Source organism: Balaenoptera musculus, chromosome 4 (genome assembly GCF_009873245.2).
Source record: "Balaenoptera musculus isolate JJ_BM4_2016_0621 chromosome 4, mBalMus1.pri.v3, whole genome shotgun sequence".
NCBI lineage: Eukaryota > Metazoa > Chordata > Mammalia > Artiodactyla > Balaenopteridae > Balaenoptera > Balaenoptera musculus.
The window spans coordinates 29,933,780-29,941,422 of NC_045788.1; the positions used below are offsets into that span (position 1 = coordinate 29,933,780).

The 7,643-nt window shown below is 41.1% G+C and overlaps 1 pseudogene; it reads left to right on the top strand.

Annotated features, from left to right (window-relative positions):
- The first annotated feature begins 6,377 nt into the window (after positions 1 to 6,377).
- LOC118894231 lies at positions 6,378 to 7,186 on the top strand (annotated as a pseudogene).
- Positions 7,187 to 7,643: the final 457 nt, after the last annotated feature.

The window sequence follows — 7,643 nt, forward strand, 5'->3', positions numbered from 1 at the left end:
CCTGAGAGAGAAGGACAGTCATGTGGATCACTGTCAAAGGTGAGCAGAGCACGGCTCCTTCAGGAGACTCTGGAACTATCTCCCATCAGCGAGTCCTCTGCCCATAGGACCAGCAGAGGGAAGGGGAAGCTGCTACAGGTCACTCCATGGGAAACAGCATCTTCACAAGCTATCGTCAGAAGCCACCACAGTTGCAACAATGGGGAAATTAGCTCTGGAACTAGAGGAAGTGACTGGGACCGAAAGGTTACTAATTCAGAAGCCACTTGACGATGAACAGATGGAACCTTGAGGCCAGCCCAACTCCAGGAAGGTCCTCACCCAGGAAGGAAGGTCTTGCTTTGTAAAGAGTTCCCAGCTGCTGCACAGAGGAAGATGCTGAGGGAGCCATGAGATTAATCAGTTAGGGAGAATCAGGATTGAGGTTGGGTGGGCAAGGATGCCGTCATTCCTTGCCAAACTTCAAGACATAGATAGTGGAGGACAAAGGAGATGCCTGAAATGGAAATTGCTCTGATCACGTGATAGCTCTAAGGGAAAACTCCCAGTTCCCAAACAGTCTATAAGATATGATAGTGGATGGCCAAAGAGATTTGCTTCAGTGCTTCAAACAATAGTTTCAGATTAAATAACATTTACAGGTGCCTTGTGTCTATCAGGTACTGCCCATAAGAGGCAGTATGGTGTAACAGATAAGTGTATAATGAATCTCTGGAGGAAAATACCTGAGGCAAGATACTGAAACTCTCTATTCCTGAGTTTTCTCCTTTGTAAATTAGAAACAATAACAGTACCCACCTCACAGGATTTTAGATTAAAACAAATTACAGTCGGCCCTTTGTATCCTTGGGTTCCACATCCACTGTGGATTTAAAAAAAAAAAAAAAATTCCAGAAAGTTCCAAAAAGCAAAACTTGAATTTGTGGCACACTGACAACTATTTACATAGCATTTAATTGTATTAGTTATTATAAGAAGTGTAGAGCTGATTTAAAGTATATGGGAGGATGTGTGTAGGTTGTATTTAAATACTATGCCATTTTATATAAGGGACTTGAACATCCTCAGATTTTGGTTGGGGGGGCGGGGTGTCCTAGAACCAACCCCCTGCTGACACTGAGGAAAGACTATATACAAATTTTATCTGTTCCCACTGATTTAGAACACAAGCTTTGAAATGCCTAGCTCTACTCTCTACACTGGGCAAGTAATTTAACCTCCCTTAAATCACAGATTATTCATTTACAAATTGGAGATAACAGTGTGGTAGGCTGTGACACTGCTGGCCTTCAATGGACCACCCTTCTTTTGGTCACACCCTTATGGAGTCCCTCCCACTTAAATCTGGACTGGACCAGTGACTTGCCTTCGCCTGGAAAATGCAGCCCTGCATCTGTGCTTGTTCCCTCTTTTAACCCCAAGGGAGGTGTGGAAGTTTCTGCTTCTGTACTTTTGGGAGATCTGAGCCACTAGGGAAGAAGTGCAACTACTTTGCTGGGGAAACCACGTGCAGAGGAAGAGGCCCTGAGATAGGTGGAGACAGGGAGAACTCCAGCCTTCCAGCACCGGAGCTGAGCCCAGCCCACAGCCGGCCCAACAGCTGACTGCAAGGGCATCAGTAACCAGCATCAAGACCAACAGAACCAGAGCCCAGCCCAGCCCAGCCCAGATTGTAGAACAAATAAAATGAATATTGTTTTAAGCTACTAAATTTTGAAATTTTTTTTTAAATGCAGAATGGGCATTCTAAAGATGAAATAAGAAATTACAAATAAAGTTCTTAACACAAATTCTGTTACATGCTAAAGTATTTAATAAATAATGGCTGTGATTTGGGCTGAGACCCATAAAATAGATAATAGACAAATATTTTACAGGTAAGGAGACTGGCCCAGTGAGTTTTAAAGTACAGGAATATCTCACTTTGTAGCACTTCACAGATACTGCATTTTTTTTTTACAAATTGAAGGTTTGTGGCAACCCTGCATCATGCAACACTACCAGCTCCATTTTCCCAACAGCATTTGCTCAGATCGTGTCTCCATCATAGTTTGGTAATTCTCACAATATTTCAAACTTTTTTCTTATTGTATTTGCTAATGGTGATCTGTGATTAGGGATCTTTGATGTTACTATTGCAAAAAGTTTACAACTCACTGAAGGCTCAGGTGATGGTTAGCATTTTTTAGCAATAAAGTATTTTTTAATTAAGGTATATACATTGTCTTTTTTTTAAACATAATGCGATTGCACATTTAACAAACTACAGTACAGTGTAAACGTAACTTTTATATGCACGGGGAAACCAAAAAAATTCGAGCATCTCACTTTATTGCAATATTCGCTTTATTGCAGTGGTCTGGAACTAAACTGGCAATATCTCCGAGGTATGCCTGTATTTTGTCCAAATACGTGAAATGAATTCTTGGGGGGAAAAAATAGCTGGGACTTAGCCCAGGGTTTGTAATCCTAGATCGAAGTGCTTTTTTCTACTCTCCCCTCCTTTGAGCCAGGAGTTGCTCCCTGGTTTTGTCATTTTTAATCAGTGAGATACTTACTGCCTACCTATCTCATAGAGAAGAAACTCCACAATTTTTATAAGATAATCAATTGAGACTACACTCCTGCCGATATGTAAATCTTTGTACTTGCAAAGACTTAGCACCGGAGACTGATCTCCAGCCTCCAAAGCCTCCCCTCAACACCCTTCCTACTGAAAGCTTCCCTGAGTCATCCATCTCTCCTCCCTCTCTGTCCATATCCAATCAACAGCAAGGACTGTCAATTCTTCCTTCTGATGTCCCTCAAGCCCATCCTTCCTTTCCCACTCCCACAACAGGACCTTATCTTCAAAGCCTTGCAGTGGCCTCCTAATTGGTTTCTCTCCCTCCAGTCCCTCATTTCTGGCCTCCCGTTTTCATGTCATTCCCTGGCTCACAAGCTTTGAACAACTACCCACAAGAATAAAAGTCAGAGCTATCAATCCAGCACCCAAGGACTCCCAACAAACTGCCATCTTCACAGCTTTCTGACCTTAATTTTTACACAGATGTGTCCCTCATCCACTCCAGCTAGGCTCTGACCCAAGCACATTTGGACTAGTCCTTCACTACACCTATCTCTTTGTTTGAACCCTGCTCAAAACTGCCCTCCATACTCCATTGTCAAACCTTCAGCCATCTCTCCTTTCCCTTAAATTCACGTTGTTCTTGTCTTTTTCACTCCCTTGACACATAATCACATGTAACACTGCTTTATATTATATTTTAACTTTTACCTCACTATCTCTTGCCTCGCCAACTGGATTGTAAATAGCTGCAGGGCTAGACACATCTTGCATTCCCTTATGGAATTGCTTCTCTGAAGGCCATAATTCCTTGTTGAGGGAACGATGATCCTCACGTGATTTTGCCTGTTCCTCTTCCAGCACCCACTGGTGTACTCTTAACAGTTTGTAAGGTACCCTCTCGCCATTCACTGTAATTTTGGCACTGCCTATGGACTCAGCTCCTGAAAAGGATTGCAAGCTCTTTGAGGACAAGTCTAAGAGGACTTCATTTTCTTTTTTCTCTTCCCCATGCCTAACAAGGTGTTCTCCACAGGAGTGTCCAGTACGCTAGCCTAGCCCAGTGGCTGTTGCCTGCCATTTTGCCTGAGGAAAGCCACAGGCTGCTTTTCTCAGCTCTGAGTCACTGACTTGGTCTGAGTGAATGATTCCAGCTCAGGTGAATGGTCAGAAACTTGGTGGGGTGAGTGAGTTGTTAAAGGAGCCCACCCAGGAGCCCTTGGGAGCCCTTGGGGCAGAACCTGCCTGGACTTGCTGAACCAGTATGGAGAAAATTCCCAGAGCAGAATCACCATTAGCAACTGAAAAGGAGCAAAACAGACAAGGACTTTGAATAGATAAGAGTTTGAATAATAAAGAGTCCAGAAAACTGTTGAAGAAGATTAGTTCAACAGGAGGCTAAGAGTTGACCAGTTCCTTGACATGGTACTTGTGTATTCATAATTTACCACATCTCAAGTGTCTACCACAGTGTCCAGCATGTGGCAAGTTTACAAATACTTACAATGATCGGTGCTGCCACCCAGTTTTGCATTTACTCTCCCCAGATGCGGGTCTCACTGTCAGGCTTCACTTTGGTGTTCCTCAAAAATGCATCACTGGTGTGATCATAAGGAAGATAATTTTGATCAAGGTGATGATGACGGTGATGATGGATAGGACTGTGGTCTGCCTAATGTTATCTGTTACTTCAGCAATGCAGTTGCACAAGAGGAAGAAGGAATTTCTGAGATTTAGTCTTTACTTGGGTAACTGTGCACGAGTTGTTTATCCTTTAGTATTTTTACTATACATATGTATTTTTTTTTTGGACTGAAGAAAAGAATTTTAAATGGAAAAATTAATTAATTAATTAATATATTTTTAGAAAAGAAAAATATACTTTTGGAAATGCTTAACATGGGAATTCCCTGGAGATCCAGTGGTTAGAGCTCCACGCTTTCACTGCCAACACGTGGGTTCAGTCTCTGGTTGGGGAACTAAGATCCTGCAAGCCGCGTAGCACGCCCTCCCCACAAAAAAAAAAAAGGAAAGAAAAAGAAAATGCTTAACAACATAAAGCGTGGTTTGGAGGTTAACTAGAAGCTGTATTGGAAAGTTGCCAGTTGCAGCATAATCTATAGTAGGGGAAAATTAGAAGTTTCTTAAACACTTAACATGAGATTGGTTAAGTATATGTGACAGCTCAATATATCCAGTGAATTTTGGGTAGCTATCTGAAGTAGTACTTATGAAGACAATATATCAATGTGAAAATATTTTTTTTAATAATTTTTGATGAAAAAAAATCCAGAAGCAAGTATTAATGAATACCATAATTACAACTTTGTTCAAAAACATGGAGGCGGGTGGGAAATGAATAAAAAATAAGATGCTAAAGTAATACCAAAAAATAAAATGTCTGTAAAAATAAAATACATAGATAAATGTCTCTCTTTATGCACTTAGATCTGTGTAGACCTATAAATGTGTCACATGATAGAGAAATTGAATCATCACCCTCAGAAGCCCAAACCATATTATTAATATTATTTTGGGTGTGATGAAAGAACTAATTAGCAGTGTTTGGGGGGAAATTTCAAGGTGCTCGGTATTATTCATATATTCAAGAAATATATATATATGTGTTATATATACATGCATTTTATATATATGCATATAAATTTGGAAAAAAAATTTTTTTTGATTTGTTTTAAAGAAAAAAATTGGGGTGCCCACTATGTGCAAGACCAGAAGTGGTCTTTCAAGCCGAGCTTGGAAGAGTTTACCACCTGATAGGACATTCATTGGTTGACGATGTCATTCAACTCCTCCCTCTACCCAAATAAGTCCCAGATCTGGTTACACCAGCTGTTCAAGCCACCTCTCTTCCCCTGTCTTATTTGTCATGTTGACAAGAGCCAAGCATATACAAGCTCTACTGTTATCTCTCTCAGAACTGTCCAGACTCAAGTGAGGTCACTTTTCGTGCCTGGTAAAGAAAAGTCAACCATGGTTTGGAGCCAAGGAGACGAGGAGAGGACCAGCCAAACCAAGACAGGGTGGAGGGAGGGCCCAGGAGGCAAATGCTGCTCCACAAGAGAGCTAACCCTACAGGCATGAGTTCAACTCACACATGCTTAAAAACAACAAAAGTTTCCTTTAAAAATATATATTTGAGGGCTTCCCTGGTGGCGCAGTGGTTAAGAATCCGCCTGCTAATGCGGGGGTCGTGGGTTCAGGCCCTGGTCTGGGAAGATCCCACATGCCGCGGAGCAACTAAGCCCGTGCACCACAACTACTGAGCCCCCACGCTTAGAGCCCATGCTCCACAACAAGAGAAGTCACCGCAATGAGAAGCCCGCACACCACAACGAAGAGTAGCCCACCTCGTTGCAAGCCCACGTGCAGCAACAAAGACCCAACTCAGCAAAAAAAATAATAAATAAATAAAAAGATTGGCTTATAAAAATAAATAAAATTAAATTAAAAATATGTATTTGCATATAATCTTGGATCAGAGGGTGAATTTATTCTCATGTAGTGTCTGCCATACAGTAGCTCCTAATTTGACCATATGACTGCAGACATTTCCCCTTAGTCAAAATAATTAAAAGTTATTAGTATTTCAATTGTCACAATAAGAGTGAATAATATTTATATAATATTTTACAGACTACAAAACAATTTCACATGTACAGTCACACATGAATCTCACAGTAACTCTGTAAGAATTGGCAGGCAAGCCTTACTGGAACTCCTATTTTACAGATAAGAAAACAAAGGTTCAGATAAATTTGTGTCTTGCCGAAGGTCATTGAGCTGTAACAAAAGAGCCAGAACTCAGCTCTTTCCGGCTGGAACCATGGAGGGTGCGGAAGAGAAGAAAAAGAAGGTTCCTGCTGTGCCAGAAACCCTTAAGAAAAAGCGAAAGAATTTCGCAGAGCTTAAGATCAAGCGCCTGAGAAAGAAATTTGCCCAAAAGATGCTTCGAAAGGCGAGGAGGAAGCTTATCTATGAAAAAGCTAAGCACTATCACAGGGAATACCGGCAGATGTACCGAATTGAAATTCAAATGGCTGGGATGGCAGGAAAAGCCGGCAACTTCCACGTACCCACGGAACCCAAATTCGCGTTTGTCATCAGGATCAGAGGTATCAATGGTGTGAGCCCAAAGGTTCGAAAGGTGTTGCAGCTTCTCTGTCTCCGTCAGATTTTCAATGGCACCTTTGTGAAGCTCAACAAGGCTTCAATTAACATGCTGAGAATTGTGGAATCGTACATTGCCTGGAGGTACCCAGACCTGAAGTCAGTAAATGAATTGATCTACAAACGTGGTTACGGCAAAATCAACAAGAAGCGAATTGCCCTGACAGATAACGTGTTGATTGCTCCATCTCTTGGCAAATACGGTATTATCTGCATGGAGGATCTGATTCATGAGATCTATACTGTTGGAAAACGTTTGCGTTCCAAGAAGCAAACAACTTCCTGTGGCCCTTCAAATTGTCTTCTCCACGAGGTGGAATGAAGTAAAAGACGACCCATTTTGTTGAAGGTGGAGATGCTGGCAACAGGGAAAACCAGATCAACAGGCTTATTAGAAGGATGAACTAAGGTATCTACCATGATTATTTCTGTAATCTGGTCAGTTAGTAAACAGTGACTGCTTTCAAATTGAAAAAAAAAAAAAAGAGCCAGAACTCAAACTGTCTATTGCCTCCAGGCTTTCAAATTATACTTCTCTTATAACTTCTTAACTGAATCAGAGTCTTAATTGCTTCTTCCTTTGTGAGCATTACAGAATTCTGTCTGTTCCTCAAAAAAAAAAAAAAAAAAAAGAGAGAGGATATTTTTAAAGTTATTTTTCCTCCACTGACTTACAGTGTCATTTCACAAATGCCTTGTCACCTAATGGCCATTCAATGCACAGAAAATTGAAGTTTAGTTGTCTCTTCCCGCTCATTAAATAAATGAAAAGTCAAATGTGTTGGAGGGAACTTAAAATGCAATCAAGCCCTGATTAATAGAGTGCTTGTGTGTATTAAAGGACCCCTTCTGTGTTGTGAATCATCACTACTAATTAATATGGAACAGG